Below are 22088 nucleotides of genomic sequence, written 5' to 3'. Positions count from 1 at the left end.
AACCCAAAGGCGAAAAAACCAGGAATGTCATAGCAAAAATGAGGAGGGGGACTGTAGTATTAAAAGGAACAGAAAGAGAAAACAGATCAGAGCCATCATGGCCTTTAGGTGTGACCAAACTGTAACATAATCAACCTCTATCTGGTTCAGTTAGTACCTACTTCTGGAGAAAGTAAATAGCCTAGAATCATCCTGACCCTGGCTCTGCTTAAAATACGCTGTCCATTTCTCTAAGTTCAACTGCCTGAGTGCCACTGCCACCATCTCCTGGAAGAAGTCACCATATCTGTGGAAGCAGAGTGACCAGGACGTGGAACCATAGTTGTAAGCAACAGGAACTAAGGAAGAGTGACTGGGAGGCAGGGACATGAGTGGAAATTCTGTCCTTTTCTGCTGACAAGGCTTATCTGAAGGCTTCTAGATATCCCAGGGCACAGTAAAGGTCTCCATTGGGTTAGGGATAACAAGATTTGGAGCTAGAAGGGACCTTATGGATCATCTAGTTCAAACCTCTTCATTTTACAGATGTAGAAACTGAAGCCCAATGAGTCACCCAAGTCAGAGTTAGGTCCTCTTAACTCACACAGGTAGCAAGGTAAGACCTATAGCAAAGGTAGGGTTTAAATCCAGGTCCCTGATCCCAAATCTCTGCTCTTTGCAGGGCACCATATTGCCTTCTTAAGGAGGAGGGGAAGGCCATAAGGGTAGCAAGGATTACAATGGGGGAAAGGGGTCTTTATGGCTCTGTGCACATGTATCGTTTGCTGCATAAATTAAGCCTATTCCGTGTTAATTCCTTGCTAGTTTAAGAGGTGATGGCCACCTCTTGAGGAAACTAAGGTACTGGCATTCCTAATTGCCACCTGAATGGGGCAAAATGAACCAAATGGGGTAATTCCTCCATTCCATCAGAGTAGAGGGAGAATGAGCCAAATGTCTGCATTCTCTGGATTCATCTGGATGGGAACAAACAAGTCAGAGAAAAATTAGTTTCCCAAAATGACTCAAGCTTCTTTTATCAGGAGGGAGCTTCTGACATCAAAGTTATTAATTATTTTCACTTTTAAACATCCACCTACCCAAGGTGGCATCAATGCATTTGAATATCCATCCTGTCCTGCTGGCTTATTCTCTCTGTATAATTATGGTAGCCCACTCAATTCCATCATAACAGAATTTCGATCAACTACGTCAATGAATTTTGAGTATGATGTCAATTTAGTTGAGTATAATAATAACAATAATAGTTTCACAGATGTTAGTTTACTTTTCCAAGATTACGTTTCTTTACTCATTCTTTACTCATTTGTTTCTAACCAAAGTAATACGAGCTGATTCTGAAGTTATGGACTTATTATGGCATTTTGAGTCAGTTCAGCACAGATGGCCTTTCCACTCAGGGATGCTATAAAAGCGAACTCTTTTGGGTAATAATATCCATACATTAAATTTTCTCTTACTGTATTTTAATGGGCAACCCATTCACCAAAGAGTTGATGTTTTTCCAAAGGATGAACAATATGCTCTCTTTGCACTGGTAGAAATAGACTCAGTACATTTAAATCTTTTAACTACCTTCCTACTTACAATTAGAGTACTCTTTGTACTCACGCTTACCTTCATGGGTATTACTAATCTCTATAAATATAAAAGCAATTTTTAAAAATGCTTTTCCCTTTCAACTCTTTGCAACTGTTCTTCACAACTCTATTTTTAAATTTTATTTTTAAATATTCTAAAGACGTTTGTTAGGCATCACAAGGGTCTTGCAATGGTTCCACAGAAGTGTCTCACCTAATGGATGTTTTTCTGCACAGTATCTCAGATATGCCTCAATAAATACTGTAACCCCTTAAGTTATTTTTTGGAACTGACCTAGCTAGGTGATGAAAACACATGAAAGAATGAAACAAACTAGATAATATGTGAAAGAATCTGTAGTATGATTAAAGATGAAACCACCTTTAAATCTTTAAAATTTTCCAGTACCTGATTTCTGTCTTTTTCATTCCCACCACCATCATCCTGAGAATCAAGTGACCTCAGTTCTAAGACTGACTTACCAGTGAGCAGTGCCCACTTCCTAGGGGGCAACCACTTCGTGACTTTAAATCTCAGCTTCCTCAGACTAGAAAGTGTACTCTAGTCTCAATCTGTGGGTGCTTAAAATTCCTCTAGGCTTGGAGTTGTAGAAGTTCCATAGAATCCATTACACATTACACAGCCCAGAACTGGGTGGTTGAGAGACCAAGTGCTTAGTCAAGAAAGAATTAGTCATCATGGATCTAGTGGCTAATATTTGGTTGGTTTAAAAGGGGATCCTTAATTTTAATGACTGTTTTTGTGAGTTGGACTGCCAGTCCACAGTATTAGTTAGTGGAATGGCAGCCCTGCTACCTAAAATTCATTTTTCCCACAAAATATAAGTGGGACAGTTAATAGTCCAAGGAAGAACTTATTACCAGTGAAAGCTGTCTGAAATGGGCCACTTCATGAGTTTCATATTCTCCATCGCTGTAAGTATTCAACTGGAGGACAATTTACCACGTCTCAAGGATGTCAAAGAAGGGGTTTATCCATTAGGGCAAGAAATTATGTCCCGTGACTTCCAAGGACCTTTTCTAATTCTAGGATTCTGTGATTCTAACCTAAATGATATACTTACTGGCTGCTCCAAAACTGGTTTCCAATCATGTCCTCCATATGTAATTTTTAACGATTAAAATTAATATTGTATATAAAAGATCAAATAAAGATGTTATTTAAGTGGGAAAAAAGTATGCCCTAGAATTCTTTAGAATTTAGTCCATCGTGCTTAATCCAAGGCTTACACTACTCATACAAACTTCAAAACAGAGAAATTCTAAGACTATCCTGAGGATGGTCCAAGGACAGGTGCAAAGGGTTGGAAGAGAAGGGAAAGGGTGTGGAAGACCTGAAATTAATGGTTCCTTCCAAGTGACAATTAAAACTTCATTATTTAATGCTGTGGTTAATTCACATACATTTTTGCTTTTAATTATATCCCTTTCTCTTCCTACATCTCTTTCAACTCTTGTGCATACTTGTTTTGACATGAAGCGATGTGGGTGGGGAGGGAGACCCAGGAGACCAAAGAACACATTTGTTCCTGAGAATTAGAAAAAAAAAGAAGCAGAACCAGAGAAAAAAATAAAATCGGAGAGTTAAGTTAAAATGATATTTTTATTTAAAAAGAAGATAGGCTGACTGTCTTGTAGCAAAAGGACAGTCCAAAGGCTCCACTGGTACATTCAGAATGTCAGGAGAAAGTCAAGAAGGCCCTGAACACTTGATGTCCCCTACCCCCAGCAGTGAATTTAGAGGAGGATTTGGACAAGAGTCACACAGGTTGGAAAGGTTGTAGTCTGCGTCAGTGAAGAAAGGCCCACATCAGTAAGACCAATACAGTATTTAAATAAGACACTACCTGAGCTGGGCAGCTAGTGGACAGATGGCGAGGTCTGGAGTCAGAAAAAAACTGAGTTCAAATCTGGCTTTGGTCACTTACTACCTTTGTGACCCCAGGCAAATCACTTCACCCAGTTTGCCTCAGTTTCCTCATCTGTAAAAATGAGCTGGAGAAAGAAATGGCAAACCACTCCAAGAACTTTGCCAAGAAAACCCCAAATGGGGTCATGGAGAGTCAGACATGACTGAAATGACTGAACAGATACAATGCAATCCAGTTATATACACTGGCCTTTGTTGTTTCTCCTACATGACATTGAAGCTCTGGTCTGTACCTCTGCAGTGACTGTCATTCAGCCAATGAGCATTTATTAAGCTCCTGCTGTATTCCAGGCATTGTGCTAAGTGCTAGGGGAAGAAAGAAAGAAGGAAATCAGTCTTTGCCTAGAGTCACACAGTTAATACATGTCAGAGGCAAGACTTGAATAAATCTAAGTCTTTCTAACTCCTGTACCAATCAGCAGAAGGACTGCTACACTTCCAGCCTTGGAAAGATGGAGAGACCCAGTTTCCAAGAAAAGAAAGGGTGGGGAAAGGAAAAGGAAAAAAAAGAAATGGAGTTGAAATAAAATAACTACTCTTTCAGTCCTTACTATTACTGGTTAATTTCACATTGTGCATTCACCCATTGTGAAATGTGCACAATCATAAAGTAACTTGATTTATATATCTGAATGGTTTTCCTGATGGAGCAGGAGCTAAAACAAAACTTTAGAAGAAGCTATATACATAGAGATATGTAACACCTATAAATTTTTTATACCTAATGAGATACCTCCACAGACATCCTGCTCTGATACCTTAACCATGGTGCAGAGATGACCCCAGGTTCTCAAAGGCTATGCCAGCTGGACATAAAATCTCCTTACTGAAATCAACATTAATACGAGGGAATGTTCTAACCAACCACACTGAAAAAAATTAAGTGGATGAAAATTACAGTCTGTTGAACTAATCCATCAATAATAATATCTTGGACCAACACTAGAAGGACAGAAAACTGAGTAGGACAGAAGCTTAGATATAATTTGAGAAAAGTACAGTGTTATTAATAATCACAAAATACTCAGTGCAACAAAACCCATCTTATTAACAAAAATATTCTCTTGGTGACACTATAGCTGGAAATAATGGAGCACAGTGATCTTAGAATGTAAGCTTCAGCATATTAATAACATTTAACATATGAGAAAGGAAATCAACTATACATAAAACTACAAAAATAAAATGATCAAAGCCCAAGTGACTCATTGATACCCCCTAGAACATCAGTGGAAATCCCAGATCATAATCTTCTATGGAAACTTTACGGGAAAACAAGGACAAAGGTGGCAAACGATGAAAAAGTATGGGGATTACAAATGTAATCTACATTAGATGATAAATGCCGACATGATCCAAGTCTAATTAACTGCCAAAAAGACCAAAACTGACTCAATGACGGGCACTTTTACCTCTTTGTTCAGACATCCAAACACATCCCTAACTAAGCAGCTTGACACATTTACTTGTGGTAATTGTGTTTTTCTTTATTTCTTTTTTGAAATAAGATGAAGTACCTGTTGCTAGGAACACACCAAGTATTTAATAAATAAGTTTACTACATCAGGCAATCTATATAGCATAGACGTTATGTAAAAAAATTGATTTTGCTTTTGCAAAGAGTAAGTGTTTGCTAAATGCTTGCAGCAGTTGTGTACCTAGAAAGGTCAGCTGCTTATATCTTCAAGTACATGAGTTTCATACAAATGTGCAATCAAATGAGAAATTATGTAGGTAGCAGCTTGTTTAACATATCTGTGTTCCAATGAGTGTGAAAAGATCAAGTGGATTCTACAATCCTATTACTGTCTGTTGGAATGACTTCATTTATAAGGAAAAATTAGATGCACATGAAAAGTACAAAGCTTTCAGGAATGAATGAAAAAAATGCCTTTTGGCATCCAAATTTTTTCATTTGAATGAATCCCTGAAATTACATTATGAAAAAATAGGAGAATATAATTACATATATTATATATACATGCACATATATATGCATGTGTGTATGTATACCTTCTCATTAACCTTACAGAAAAATAAATAAAAGCAAAGCCAGGTAATACCTAAGAGTCATCTTACACCCTTCTTTATTGGAATAAAAGCTGTTCATCTGTTAAGCTCTCAAAAAGGTCTGCTAGTTTTTGATCTAATGGTATTCCTGACCTATTCAAATTGACCCATTTTAGTACACAAAGTGTATATATTTTCAAGTGATATGATTAGCTGTACATGTTCTGTACTTACTTTCTAAATCTAATAAACTACATTAATGCCTAGCTTAGTTAAGAGTTTTATCACAAAGATGCCTACTGCTACATAATCTTCAAAACTGACATGGATAATAAATAGTCAAAGGATACTAACAGGAAGTTTTCAAAAGAAAAAATCTAAGTTATCAACAGTCATATGAAAAAATGTTCTAAATTACTAATAATTACAGACATGCAAATTTAAACAATTCAAATTATACTGAGGTTCAACCTCATATGCATCAGATTGGCAAAGGTGACCAAAAAGAAAAATGACAAATGCTAGAGGGCATATGGAAAAATAGGTTTATTAATGCACTGTTAATAGAATTATAAACTAGTCTAGTCATTCTGGAAAGTAATTTGGAATTATGTTCAAAAAGCTATTAAACTGTGCATACTCTTTGACCCAGAAATACCACTACTAGGTCTATACCCCAAAGAGATCAAAGAAAGAGGAAAAGTATCCATAGGTACAAAAACATCAATGGCAGTCCTTATTGTGGGGAAGAAGAATTGGAAACTAAAAGGGCACTCATCAATTGGGGCATGGCTGAAGTTATGGTATACATATACGATGGAATGCTACTGTGCTATAAGAATGATGAAGGAATAGTTTTAGAAAAACCTGGAAAGACTTATATGAACTGATGCAAAGTGAAATGAGCAGAAACAGAATGATTTATGTAATAATACAATATTATGTATGTTATATATAATAATATATAATATATATTCCATATCTATTATATAGTATATAATTATATACTACATGATATATAGTATATATGATATTCATAATATTATATGTTATATATGATAATATATGTATTATATGTATGCATAATAAAATATATGTATATGTATATAACATGTTTTCATATACATATATGCTACATATGTATATTATAATACAATAATATAACAACAAGAATATTAATATAAATATCTTTCCAAGACTTAGGAACACTGACCACCACAATAGGAAAAAATCAGAGTTCCAGTAGACTCATGAAACATGCTATCCCTCTTCAGATAGAGAGGAATTAGACTCAGAGTCGCTTTTGGGAGGTGGGAGGGTGGAAATGAATATGGCTAATATGGGGATTTGTTTTGCTTAGCTGTATATATTTGTAATAGGTTTGTTTTTCTTATTTTCTTAGTGGGTAGGAAGGGGAAATGAGAGAGAATTCAGAACTGAAAATAAAATAAAACTGAACTTTTTAAAAAAGTCACATGGCAATTGGTTGTGTGGCCAAGCGTAAAGGATTAGCTATAAGGCATTATAGATAAATTTCCAGGTATTCTCATCTCCCCTCGGAAGCAGTTTATATCCTGGCTTCCTAACAACGCAGCACCAAACCACAGGTCACCCAAGATGTTTACGGAAACATACGCAGATGCACCACACGAACTCCTAACTGACTGATCCCACAGTCAATTTTGTTCAACAACCTAAACTACATACATACCACCAAAAGAGAAAACAGGAAGGGAAAGGTCCCAGCCATTACTACTACAAATGTCAGATTTTTCTAACCCCAGTTTAATACAATATTCTGAAATTTTCACTAAAGTTGTACTGGTCTTTCTGATGAATCAGACAATCAAGACTTCTTAAGTAGTTACTGTGGGTCAGGCACTGTCTTACATGCTGAAGATACAAAGAAAAGCAAAAGACAGTCCCTGACCTCAAGGAGCTCCCAATCTAACAGGGGAGACCACAAGCAGACAAATATGTACAAACAAACTTTATACAGAATACAATGTACAGCAAAACTGAAGACAGCACAAAGACAACTTATATACCTACAAGACACGAGTAAATCATGTCTATGGGATCCCCTCATCTAGAGAAGACAAAGAACCTGCTTTTGAAAGAGTTTTGTTTACCAGGAATGGAGAGTCCATGGAGCATGCACAGATATTCAGTAACTGGTTCTGGTTTAGGAACCACATGGTTAGCAGAAGCCCTTTTTGATTGGCTGTGTAGTCAGAGCTGGAGGCATCTTCAAAAAAGGCCTGAGACAGCCTCAAGTTAGTTTCTACCACTGCTGTGATCTTGGTTTGATGCCTTTGCTCATGGCGTCCAACAAGAGACGATGCTACAAAGGAAGAAACCTTGGACTTTCTTCCTTCCAAGGCCAAGATGCCTTCTGAATATAGTCCTGGAATCCTGGCCTGCTTTGGCGTCTGTTCTTTCATTTTAGGTGGAGAGCGGTACCTCAGTATTACAGCATCTGCGTTTTGCATGCAACCCAGCATCATCCCAGAGGAGCAAAGAGAGTCTTTTAGGACCCAGGACAATACTAGATAATACGAAAATTCATCTGGCAATCATGCCCCATCTAGACATGAATTTGGTAGGACCAATCTCATGTAGAAACCGTGCTAAGATCAGCCCTCTCCTTCCAAAGATCAAGGAGGTCTAGAGAAGAATATGATCCTATGGTGTGAGGTGGGGGAATATCTGTACTTTTACTCTTCCTAAGTAAAAAATCCTGTGCATATTTAATTGTAAATTAATATTTATTTGCAAATATTTTTTGAAAATTATACAAATATTTATTTGCAAAGTGTTCATTGTAAATGCTGCACAATAAATATTTTGCAAAATATATAAATTACAATTTATTTCATTGCAATAAGTATTGATTACACTGGAATTGCAGAATAAACACCCCTCGTAAGTGGGACTGGGGCACTAATCATTTATTAGCACCTAACTAGAAGGGGAACAGGTCAACGGGGATTCAATCACAGCCCAACATATGTCCTAATCTTTTTTTAGGAAGACAAAATAAATACATAATAAATCCTCAGGGCAATAGCTGAAAGATTTGGCAAGTACTTGTTTGGCAAATTGGGCAAAATTCTATATCCTTAAAATTCTCATTTAAATTACTAAGCAAGCAGTAGGTATGTACCAGTGCCTAAAGGATTCCCAAATGCACAAATGGAAAGTATTGTGTTCGTTCTGCCGCTATGACTTACTTAACTCTTCAAATTGGATCACCAGAAGGAATGCTTAGATGGAGTGAACCCAATTCACTCTACACTCACTGAAGTGATGCACCATCATCTTCACCCTAGTCATTTTCTGTTCTGCCTCCATATTTGTGCTCGCCTCAGGGTCCTTTCTTCTTCAATTTTTATTCCAAGAATTGTGCCTAGGTTGGCACTACCAATGGTTAAAGCAGGTGTGTTCATTGTTTGCCCTATTCCTCCTCTCACCACCTTTAGAACTTGAACAAATCAAAATTCCCTTCCTTGACTAACACTACCCTTTATGTGTGGTCTCCATCATTAGATTATAAGATACTTGAGGACAGCCACTATCTCGCTTTTTTATCTGTTTCACATAGTAGATGCTTAATATAAATACCTTCGAATTCATTCATTCACAGAAGTGTAGAAACATGATGATAAAAGGAATAGGGAAGTAGCCTAGTATAGGGGGAAGAGTTTTGGGCCTAAAGTTGGAAATTCTAAGTTTAAGTTCTGTCTCTTCCATGAACTTTTTTAACTTCAGAAAAGTCACTTAAATAAAAGCCACTGCTTTGTGCCTCAACTTCTTCATCTGTAAAATGAAAACATGGGACTGGATCTCTTGAATTCATTTCAGGGGTAATGTTCTATATAGGCTGTACAACTTAAAAAATCCTTTCCATCCATTATTTTATTCAATCCTTACAGCAACCCTGTAAGGTAGAGTTTTTGTATTGCAACCTAGGGAAATTTTATACATATAAAACAGAAATAACCTATACATTGAGAAATAATGCTGCATAGTGGATCAAAAGCTGAATTTAAAGTCAAGAAGACAAGAGTTCCAATCCTATACTAGCTCTGAGCTGAGCTTAGTTAGGGCTCTCAAGCAGCTCAGACTGGAAATTGGAGAAAAGATATTACCTGCACTGGTAGAGGAAATTTCCTTACTGGGAGTTTCCTATATCAATGAAGTCACAGGTCCATTAAAAAAAATGATCAATATCAACATATATGTATATTGTGTATATACACACAAATATGTGTGTGTACACATCTTGGCTGCTTGAATTAGTAGCATAAGTGGGGAGAAACTGAGAAAGAAACAGAGAAAAAGACAGAAAAAGAAAGGATCAGAGAAAGACAGCAGAGTTTAAGAGGGAGAGAGGGAGAGAGAGAGAGAGATGGCTGCAGAGAATGATAACTAAGCCAAGATAATTGAAGCAATTCCTATTTTATTACCATTAAATAATAAATACTAATAATGACTCTAGACGCAAAGTCCAGAAGCCACAAGTTTATAAGGGAAGGGGTAGAGAGGCGCGCCACCTGGTGTCCAGCTCAGACATCACTCTGAGTCTCTCAAAGCCTCCCTGCTGGAATCTATTGACTTCCCTTTGTCATCTTTGGCAGCATCAAAGCAAAAGGCCACAGTATTACCGTCTCCATTTTATAGATATGGAAACTGATGCTCGGATAATTTAAGTTATGATAGAAAATGAAGTCTCTTGATTCCAAATCCATAATTTTTTTTATTAGTCTTATAACTTGAGACATGGCAGAGGAACATTCCAGAATCACAAGATGTTTGTACTCAATCTGGTCCAACACCTTCATCTTACTGCTGAGGAAACTAAAGTCCAGACAGGTACAATGAGCTATGCAAGGTCATACAATAACTAGTAAGTGTCAAGGTCAGGATCACACTCTGTTCTTCAATCTTTCCATTTCAGAATTCAGAAAAATCAAGTCCTCAAGTTTATAAATTTGAACCCTATCCCATCTCTCTTTCTTTTCTGGAATCCCTCTAGTAAAGTTGCTAACCAGAAGAGAAATAACAAAAAGGGAAAGCAAAGAGTCTGGTCAATACCTCTCAGTATCAAGAATGACTACCCACCCCTTCCTCCAAAACACACACAGACACAAAACTGACCACAAAATATGAGATTTTACAAAGAGATGAATGGTCATGATTTGTAATTATCAGGCTGTCTTGGAATATAGTCCACCACCTACTGCCAATTGGACATTTCAAACTCTATGTCCTAGAAACATTTCAAATTCAGTATGTCTAACACTGAACTCATTATCTTTCCTCACAACCTTCCCTTCTTCCAATCCTACCTCTATTTAAAAAAAACACCAGTCTTCCAAGTTCATAACCATGTTTTTATCTTCAACTCTGCAGTCTCCATTTACATATCCAATCAACATCTCAAACTCAACATATTCACGATGAAGCTTATCTTCTCCTTTCCTCCAAATGTACTTTTTCCTGTTGGTTGACAGCACCACCATACTTTCTGTCCCCTATGTTTGCAACCTCAGGTCCCCCTTGACCCTTTTTTCTCCCTCATCTCCTATAATCAATCAGTTGCTAAGTTTAGTCATTTCTATCTTCATATCATATCTTCATATCATATCTACCTCCTTATCTTTTTAAAAACTGTTCCATTGGATCTCCAATGTCCTTTCAATTTTCAAATTCTATGTATGAGTCTATATTAGTTTAAACAGTTTATGTGAATAACTGGTTACCAGTTCCTCTCCATTCCTTTGTTGATACTGACCTCTAGCGTTGAGAACAGAAAACTGAACAAGTGTGGATGTGAATAGACAACAATTCAAACTCATGCCAACCCCTCATACCTTGAAGTAAATGAATAACTTTAAGCCACTTGGAAATTCTTTATTGTTGTTCAGTTATTCAGCCAAAATCCCATATGGGGTTTTCTTGGCAAAGATACAGGAGTAGTTTGCCATTACCCTCTCCAGCTCATTTTACAGATGAAGAAACTGAGGCAAACAGGGTTAAGTGACTTGTCCAGGATCAAACATCTAGTAAGTGTCTGAGGCCAAGCTTGAACTCAGAAAGATGAGTCTTCCTGATTCCAGGCCCAGCACTCTCATCCGCTGTGCCACCTAGTTGACCAGTGTTATATACTCGTTCACAACATTAGGCAGGGACTTTACTGTGTCAGTCTTTAAATGGTATAACTAAATTCCACTAAAGTTTTCCTTTAGCGCTATCAGTTCTAAGTCTACCATTTTATGATCTAGAATTATTTCCTTGAAAAAGTCTTCTCTAACTAATCTATTCCTGAGGATATTGGTCCATTACTTAGATTTTCCTCAGTGTTTGGAAGTGCTTGGCTTCATCGTTTTTATAACCCTTGAATTGATCTGTGATGGTCTTGCACCAAGGTGTGAACTCTCCGAGATCAGGGCCTATATATTTCCTCCTTCTCTTTCTCTCTGGTATGGAGGTTATACTGAGTTATTGATAACTGTCTCAGCAGAACACAAGTACCATGTTGAAAAGGTTTCAAGGATAGGAACCACGTTGGATTCTTCCAGAGTCATCCAAGGATGAGACAAACTAAGGCCCACTGCTAAGTTCATCACTAGGTGATTTTTTTCCACTACAACTCACAAATATCCTATACTAAGGAGTAGTAGAAGAAATATACTCACAGCAATGAAATCACAGATCTTTCAAAATATTAAATTATAAGTAACAAAACTCATTCATTGTGTAGCCAAGTCAAAACTTCAGACAGTGGCCAAATGGAAGGGATTCTAAGAAAAGCTTTTCTCTCCTCTGTAATTCAAATCACCTACGTCAGTCAGTCAATAATCATTTATTAAAATATGGGATAATATCACTTTTTCCGGAAGGAAGGGAAAGAAGGAGCACCTGAGAATGTAAATGAGGAGTCACATACCTTTGCTCAAATATATAAATGAAAAGGTAGCAAAGCAAAAATGACAGAAGATTAGATAAGTCAGTGTCAAAGGATCCATGGAAAGACAAGCATGTTGATACTTTGTTGGCAAAGCTGTGAATTTATCCAACCATTCTGGAAAGCAATTTATATTTGCTAAGAAAGCGACTGAAATATCTGCCCACCACTCTATGACCAGTGATTCCACGGCTAAGTGTATGTGCCAAGAAAGGCAAAGACAGAAAGGTCCCCCAAGCACCAGAATCATTACAGCAACCCTGTTGCTAGTTGCAAGGTATTAGAAACAAAATAGATGTCTATTGAATGAAGACTGGCTAAACTAACTGTGGCACATGATTGAAGTGAAACATGTTTGTATCACAGAAGAATACTAAGAATTCAGAGAAGAATGAGATTTATATGAACAAATGCAAAGTGAAGTAAGCAGACCCTAGAAAACAATATGCACATGACAACAACAATGTAAAAGGAAATAACAAAACTACTCTCAATCAATAAACCATTTACCAACAGACATTTATTAAGCACCAGCTATATCCAGGAGGCACTGTGCTAAGTACTAGGGATACAAAAAGAGGCAAAAGACAGTCCTATATGAGAAAATGCACCTCCTTTCTCTGCAGAAGTGTTGAACACCACATATAATTTCAGATTTGACTGATGGGTTGGCTAGTTTTATTAAAGCACTTTTTTCTTTTTCATCCTTTGTTTTAAGAGCTGATGAATGGCTGTGTTTGTCCTTCATTGCTGAAGAAGACCATGCCGACATGACTTGCACTTGACTTTGTTTTGAGTGAGGGAGGGCTGTGCAAGTCACCAGCCTCACTTCTCCTCCACAACCTTCTGAATCCAGTGACCAGATATTCATCAGGATGACTGGAGATGACCCAGGATGAGGCAATTGGGGTTAAGTGACTTGCCCAAAGTCACACAGCTAGTAAGTGTCAAGTATCTGAGGTGAGATTTGAACTCAGATCCTTCTGACTCCTGCACTGATGCTTTATCTACTGCACCACCTACCTGCCCCACGATGAATGGTTAGAAAAATGGCAAAGGAAGCATCTGGAAATGAAGGTGATGAAACAACTGTCACCAAAATAAAAACCTAATTTTGTTTTAAGGAATAAAGAGGTAAATCAATAGAACATGATCACAGAGTAAGAAGACAAGTCAAGGGCCACCCAGCCCAAACAGGAGTTTTGATGATAACAAGTAATTATCTCACTTTTGCTTCAACACCTCCAGTGAGAGTTGAGATACTAACTCCAAAGACAACCCATTATGCTTTGAGATGGCTGCAGTTGTTATGAAGATTCTGACATCATGCCTACATTTCTTCCTCTTCAAAGCTTGCGTCCATTGCTCCTGGTCCTGCCTCAAGCACCACTAGGAATCTAATCCTTCTTCCAGACCTCAAATACTTTAAGACAAATATCACATCCCATCTCAGACTTCTCTTTCCCAAGCTAAACATGTCAAGTTCCTTTAACTGATCTTCACATTATGCTGATGCCTTTTTACTATCCTGATTGCTCTCCAACATGCCATATCCTATCTAAAATGTGATGCCCGTAAATGAATACAACATTCTATATGTGATCTGACCAGAGCAGAGTACACTTGGATTAATATCTCCTCCAGGACTCCATACCTCTTCCTTCTCTTAATGAAGTCTAAAATACCATTAGCTTAAATATCAAACTATTGACTTCTTTCAAACTTACAATCCACTAAATCGTCAAATCTTTTTGTAGATGGATGCTATCTAGCCATACCTTCCCTACTTTAAACTTGTGAAATTGATTGTTTGAACCCAAGTATAAGATTTTACATTTATCCCCATTCAGTTTGATATTATTAAATTCAGTTCAAAATTCCAACTTGTCAAAATCTTTTAAGCAAGTCTAAATTGGTGGAACTGAAAAAGAAAAAAGGGGAAAATTCAGCAAACTCAATCAACAAGTATTAATTCAATATTTGCTATATTCCAAGCACTATGCTCATCCTATCAATGGATTAGTCTTTCTATAACTGAATGTCATTTTTCTAATTAAAATGGTTCTTCACAGCATTCTCCAATACTCAAAATTAATCTAATTCTATTTGCACTGTAATCATTATTTATCATTCCAATCTATAGATGGACATGGAAAGCAAGAATGTAATCTTCTGAAGCATAACATTTACAATACATAAAATAACATAGGTTACCACCCTGAAATTAAGAATCAAGACAGCCTGTTATTTTAAAGGATTGTGGTATTAAATAAGGGTAGTGAACATAGTATTATCCAACAATCTCCAACATACATTCCTCTTCTTTGCTAACCCAGTCCCATAGTAAACTTCTACCCAACATCTCATCATGACCATGAGTTCCTAGAAAGTTATATATTAGGAAAGTACAACTTTAGTCAGATCCTACACAACTAAGGAGACTTCCAAAATAGGCTCAGACTCAGGCAGTATGTCTTTAAACCACGGACAAGCTTAGATAAATAAAGGTTCATGATCAGAGGCTGATCACCAAGAGATGATTTTGTTTTGTGACCACAGAAATTCATTAGACTATCTCCTGTGATATAATGGGGGTTTTCATCCATATCAATGGTTAAATTCATGGATCCTTGGGAGTGCTAAAAGATTAGTGTTAGCCAAGAAAAACAGTGTGATATTAGGGCTGCATTAAGAAAAACACTGCATAGTGTCCAGGACTAGGAAGGCTGTACTGCACTCTGGTCAGAATCCATCTATAGTTCTGGGCACATTTTAAAAAGGATGCTGATAAGCCCATATACATAAAAAAAAAGGCAACCAGAATGATTCAATGGATGAGTCAGGAACACTTGGGTTCAGATTCTGTCTTAGACACTTATTAGTTATCTGATCCTGAGCTAATTATTTTAACTTCTCTGTAAATGAGAGATTCTTTTTGTAAATGAGAGATTCCTTTCCCATTCTAAATCTATGATCCTATGTAATTCAATATTTCCCTCTAGGAACTCAATGGAACTAATGACTGATTATTATACCAGAATATCACCTAGTATGAGTTAAGTAATGCTTTTTCTGCCCAGTCAATGCCAGGTAGAGAGATGAAACTAGGGGCTAGTGGGACTGGCAAAATTATTAGTTTTATTATAATTGATCATGAGTAATAACTAGTAGTAATAACAGTCCATATGTATAAAGTGCTTTAAGGTTTATAAAGCACTTTCCTCAAAACTCTGAGTTACATAGTACTGGTACTATTATCTTCATTTTGCAGATGAGGAAACAAATTCAAAGAGCTTGAATAATTTGGCCAGATTCATATAGTAGATAAAATAAGTAGCAAACTGGAGAAATTAATATAGATCTCTTGACTCCTAATCCATTTTATTAATTCAATTAAGCAAACATTTACTAAGTGCTTACTACTGTATTGGGCATGGAGAGTTTTCATTTGTTTTGATCACATCTAACTCTTCCTCACCCCATTGGGGGTTTTCCTGACAAACATACTGGAGTGGTTTACCATTTCGTTCTCCACATCATTTTACAGAGAAGGAAACTGAGGCAAACAGGATGGAGTGACTTGCCCAGGGTCACACAGCTAATAAGTGTCTGAGGCCAGATTTGAACTCAGGAAAATGAGTCTTCCTGACTCCAGGCTTGGTGCTCTATCCACTGAGCCACCTAACTCCCAGGCACTGAGAATACAAAGACAAAAACAAAAGAAGCTTACACTCTAATGAGGAGAGAAGGCAGGTACAGAAGTGAGGAGTAAATAAGACAAAGGAGGGAATCAGAAAATGTGTTGGAGGAATATTGAAGAAAGACTAGAACACTAAAGCTGTGACTTTATAGAGAAAACTGCACCTGAGCTGAACCTTGAAGAAAGAGAAAGATTTTGGCAGACAGCTCTGAAAAAGCTGTGAGTTGAGGGCAAGGAAAAGGACTCCAGCAAACGTACAGAGGGGGAAAGATGGCACATTAGGTTCAAGGAAGAGCTAATAGTCCGGAATGGCTGCAACACAGACCGTATGGAGTCCGATCACTGAGGGCCTTATATGCCAAAGTTTATATTTTATTCTAAAGGCAAGAGGGAGGCATTGAAGGTTTTTGAGCAGAGCAGTGACATCATAAGATCTGTGGAAGATTATTTTGACAAGTATATAAGGGATGGACAAGGGCAAGTGGCACCCAGGAGTTGTTGCAGCAAGAGTCCTGGCAGGATTCATAGAGAAAATAGCAGCTGGGAGGGGTATACAACCATGATTAAGTTTGTTGAATTTGGGGTCTTTTATTTTTCAATTCCATCATTATTGATTTATTTAAAAGATTCAACAGGCTGAATCTAATGAGATGAAATTTGAGAATAAATGTACAGTCTTATACTTGGGTTCAAAAAAGTCAATCTCACCACAGGGAAGATCTCCTTTGCCCCCCAGCCACAAATCCACAGGAGGCTTTTGGGGAAGGGGAAAAGGTTTCAGTGAAGCACCCTAAACTACTTAGTAAAAAGAATGGTTCAGACTGGATATGAAAATTCTGCATGAATTTGTAAATGTCATTATCCCTATTCTATAGATGAAGAGAAAGAGGCTGGGAGAGATTAATTGTACTAGGGGTTAAATCAGTTGATCTCACTCAGTAGCTAGGTGGTGTAGTGGATAGATCCCTGGGCTTGGAATCAAGAAGAATCATCTTTCTAAGTTCAAATCTGGCCTCAGATACTTACTGGCTATGTGTTCCTGGGTAAATCACTTAACCCTGTTTGCCTCAGTTTCCTCATCTGTAAAATGAGCTGGAGAAGGAAATGGCAAAGCACTCCAGTGTCTCTGCCAAGAAAATCTTAAATGGGATCACAAGGAGTTGGACATGACTGAACAACAAATGTACGAGAAACTCAGGGCTTCTGACTATAAATATCCTGTGCTTTCCACTACCCAGAAGTCATATATGTTCCCAGATCTCCACTCAAATCTTAGAGAATCTGAATTCTCTAAGGCTTTGATAGTCAAACACATTCTCTGAGCAGAAATTACCAAATTAAAAAGGCTTTTAGTTGGAGGGAGGGACAAACTCTATGTCTCTTATGGGAAACCAAACTCATCACCAGAAGTTTGGCTACCAGGGGAATAACTTTTGAGGGGCACTTCAGCAATTGATGAAGTGGTCTACTAAAGTATGGAGGGACAGCCTATTCAGGACACTTCAGAGAGAACATACACACTGACAAAATCACAGGTCTTTAGAGCTTCATGATTCTAGAATTCTCTCAAGGAATTTCTGAGAAGGTTTGTGGTTTAGCCTGTATACAAATGACCATTTAAGGACAAACAAGAGAAACCAGAAGGTCAACACAAAAGAGAAATTTCTGAAGATGGATGTCAGCTTACCTCAAAATCACAATATCTTTGGAACTGTGGGCTCTAATGTACAGAGAGGTATGAGACCCAGAAGGCTGAAAGTGAGGGGGCCAGGGGGACAAGAGGGAATCATTGTAGGAGAGGCATGGGTTGTAGAAACAGAGTATGAATTGTGGCAATTCTGGGAACTAGAAGCCCCCAGACTTAGGTAGGATCTTGCTTTTGACCGCAGGTTCTGAAAGATTTTCTCTGGACCTGGTACCTAGACACTCAGATTTAACAGATTATTGGCATCCCATACCATTTTATTAACTGTTGTAGCTGGCCAACTGAAGTGACTGTCACAACAGCTGGTCAACTGAAATGACCACAAGAATGGAGCCAAGAACTGGAGGTGAAGTATCCAGTCCCAGGAAAGTAAGAGAAGCAATACAGTGGGCCACTGCCCCTCAGTCTAAAGAAGTTGTAGTCAGAAAGAAACAGTTCTGAAATATGGAGGCAGAAGAAAGGTCAAGGAAAAAAGGATGAGCCTGATTGAGTATTTTTTCCTTGTTTTATTGCTGTGGTTAATATACCTGTTAATTGTTCACCTGGGAACAGGTGAGGAAGAGAAGGGCCTATGAATCTGTGTGGTACCCACTATGTGCCAGGCACTGTGCTGTGCTTTGTAAATATCTTATTTGATCTTCACAACAACCCTGGGGGGAAGCTGCTGTCATTATTCCCATTTTACACTTGAGGAAACTGAGGAAGAGGTCAAGTGATTGGGCAGGGTCACAGAGTTAGTAAGTGTCTGAGACTGGATTTGAATTCAGGTCTTCCTGACACCATGCTCGGTATTCTATCAGCCACCTACAACATCTTTTTTGCAAGTTCACTATTTGCAGGGGAGCAGAGCCTTTTGAGTAGGAGCCAATTCAAACACTTGGGGATAATCATTACAGATATCTTATCAAGAAGCCACCAAGTCCCAGAGAACCTTCATGGGTTATAAAAATTAATAAAACTAAGTCCAAAGGAACGGCTTTATTCCCACATCAGTGGGCAAGAACTAGCCCACTTCAGCTGGGGTCTTATTCTGCTTAATAAGTCTACAACACATAATAGCTTTTAATGGAAGAAAGGATTGTATTGGAAAGGGCACTCAATTTGGATCTAGAAAATCTGTGTTCTCCATCAATTACTAGCTGTATGAACACTGGGCAAATTCCTACCCTTCTAGAGCCTTTAGGGTCTGGGTCCTCATCATGGTCACATTCCCGATACCAATGTGTTTCCACAGCTCCTTCTCTGCTGTGCTGAAGGGCATAGCCCTAAAGACTCTTTGCTCAAGACTGAGCCACCTACCACATCCCAAGCAGGCAGACAATCATACATAAAGGAGGTGGGTCACAATAGACTAGGAAAAATGTGATTACTTGAGTCATAACTTAGATGGAATAACTCCTGAATCAGGGCACCAAAGGAGCAATGAACTTAGAAGAGAGTGACAGTATTTTTATTCCTTCCAGCAGCATGGAAACAAACATCATCAATTAGTGAGCATTTACTAGAATAGGAAGTTATGAGATGGCAGGTTCTAAAAGGTTTCTGCCTCCTAGAAATAGCCTTGTGCCAGTATCCAAATACCTCTGTTTCCCCCCAATCTCTTCTCACCAATGACATATACTGTACTCTATACCCTGAGTGGGATTTGCGATTCTTGCCCCAGGCAGAGAAATTCCTAGTTATTGTTCTGGATAAAAGGAAAGGATGTTCCAGAAAGTAGAAACAGCATGAACAAAGTCTCAGGGCAGAAATGAACCATAGCATGTGTAGGGGGTAGTAAGGAAGGCTGTCCCCTAAGAGGAGTATAGGGAAGCTTTAATTTTGCAAAACATCTAAATATTCTAGACATCTTTGTACAAAACATACAAATATCATAGAATCTCAAAGCTGGGAGGGCCTTTTGAGATCATCTAATACAAGGATCTAATCTGACAGATAAGGACACTAGAGTGAAACGATTTTCCAAGGAACACTCAGAAAGTAGGATAACTTCTGACTTCCTGGCTAGCTTAATTTCTATACCACCATGCTGGTGCCCATATCATTATTCAAAAGCTAACACATTAAAGCAGAAAGAGAGCTAGATTTGAACTCAAGGCAGGACCTGAGGTCAAGTTCCAGCTCTGCCACTTACAAGGTAGGAAAGCTTGGACATATTAGTTCATCCCTTAAGACTCAATATCTTAATCTGTACAATGGGGATAAAATAAGTACACTTCTTCAGAGGATTGACAGTGAGGCTCAAGTAAGACAAATGTTTTATAAACCTTATGTTCTTATAAAGATGGCATTTATCAGATCAATTAAAAATAACTATCTACCTTCAAAATTTTAACTAACTCTATAACTGATGGCTTCTGAGGTCCCTTCCAGCTGTAAATCAATGATCTGAGATCCAAGTTTTTGAGTCATTAACCTTTCATTCCTTTGGTACCAGGGTTCAATGAGTGGTACAATATCTTCTGGTAACAACAGCAGTAATATTAGCTGACATTGCTTTAAGGTTTACAAGATGTTTTCCTCCCAACAACTTGTGTTGCAGATCAGTAAACTCAAATAGAAATGGGGGCCATTCATGTGGGTCCCTACATACAGACTTAGTTTTTAAAATGCAATATTAGAGAGGATTTGGGGAAGATGGCAGAATAGGACAGAAAACTTTTGGCTCCACAAAATTCATTCACAAAAAAAGATAAAACATTGCTTCAGAGGATACACAGAGAAGCAGAAATCAACAAGTCAGGGTAAAGAAGTTGTTCTCTTCATAAAAATCTGGAAAGATATATATGAACTGATACTGAGTGAAGTGAGCAAAACCAAGAGAACACTATACATAGTAACAGCCACAGTGTACGAGGACTGTTATTGATAGACTTTGCCCTTCACAGCAATGCAAGGACCTAAAACATTCCCAAAGGACTCTTCAGGCAAATGACATCCATATCCAGAGAAAGGACTACGGAGTCAGAACGCAGAATGAGGCAGACTGTTTTCTCTTTTGCTATGTTTTTTTTAATTTGGTTTTTCTCATTGTTTCTCCCTTTTATTTTAATTCTTCTATGCAACATGACTAATGTGAAAATGTGTTTAATAAGAATGTATGTGTAGAACCTATAAAAGATTAGATGCCATCATGGAGAGGGTGGGGAGGGAAAGGGGGAGAAATTTTAAAACTTATGGAATTGGAAACAAATCAATTATTTTTTAAAAAGTTGTCCTCCTAAGACCATTTGAGAAGACCCCGGAAAGACGCAGTCTCTGGAGGTGAAGGTTCTGCCTGAATGGAGTGCAGACACCCCTTGGCTGACTCTGTGGAAATAACAAACAACAAGTCCTGGGGACAGCTCAAGTTGGGAGGCAGCTTCAGTCTCAGGAACTTTCATCTCATTGTGGAGGGTTGGAAAGCTGAATAGGAGAAAACTGAAGGACCTTCCACTGTTAGCACAGATGTGCTGACCAGAGGCGTCCTGGGCTGCAGCTGCTGGGAAAAGGAGCTAGCATGTGCCTAGTAAGTGCAGTAACAGAGGGGCAGGGACCCTTCTGGTTGGGGGCACTTGTAGGAGAGCAGAGCCCCTGGTTTCAGTTCCAGGGCAAAAAGGACAGCAGTTTGCAGCCACAAGAGGAACTTTGGAGAACAAAAATGTTTGCAGGACAACAAGGCTGGGGGCCTTAGTCATGGCTTAGGAGAGGAGAAGAGAGCCCAAGATTGGATGTTGGAAGGACCTCAGAAAATAAAAGTAAGAAGGACCTGAGACTTGGGGCATCATTCCCTATACCTTGGGACTAGAACTTGATGATATTAATAACTGCTAAAAAAAATAAAAATAAAAATGAGTAGGCAAAAGAGAAAGATAGCTACGTTAGGGATAGAGGAATTCTGGGTTCATATTCAAAGGAAGATAGCGGAGCAAAAAGAAGCCACTACTTTTTTAATGAAAAATGCCAAATGGTCCCAAGCACAAGAAGAGTTCTTGAAAGAGCTTTAAAAGGACTTTAAAAATAAAATAACAGAGATAAGGAAAAATTAGAAGAAAAAATGTGAGCAATTCAATATAATCAAGAAAATTATGGGAAAAAAGTGAACCAACTTGAAATAGAGAATGAAAAACTAAAAGAAGAAAATAATTCCTTGAAAACTAGGATTGAGCAAGCAGAAGCTAAAAATGTTACAA

The 22088-nt window shown here is 38.0% G+C and overlaps 1 protein-coding gene and 1 pseudogene across 1 annotated transcript in view; both read right to left on the bottom strand.

Annotated features, from left to right (window-relative positions):
- Window positions 1-22088, bottom strand: part of LOC140514721 (uncharacterized) — a 108453-nt gene that overhangs the window by 27951 nt on the left and 58414 nt on the right. The gene's annotated exons all lie outside the window — the stretch shown is intronic.
- The window catches only part of LOC140514258 (low molecular weight phosphotyrosine protein phosphatase pseudogene), a 36239-nt pseudogene continuing 20886 nt past the window's right edge, over window positions 6736-22088 (bottom strand).

The sequence above is a fragment of the Notamacropus eugenii genome, chromosome 7 (assembly GCF_028372415.1).
Source record: "Notamacropus eugenii isolate mMacEug1 chromosome 7, mMacEug1.pri_v2, whole genome shotgun sequence".
In the NCBI taxonomy this organism is placed as follows: domain Eukaryota; kingdom Metazoa; phylum Chordata; class Mammalia; order Diprotodontia; family Macropodidae; genus Notamacropus; species Notamacropus eugenii.
This window is presented reverse-complemented; position numbering and strand designations above follow the sequence as displayed.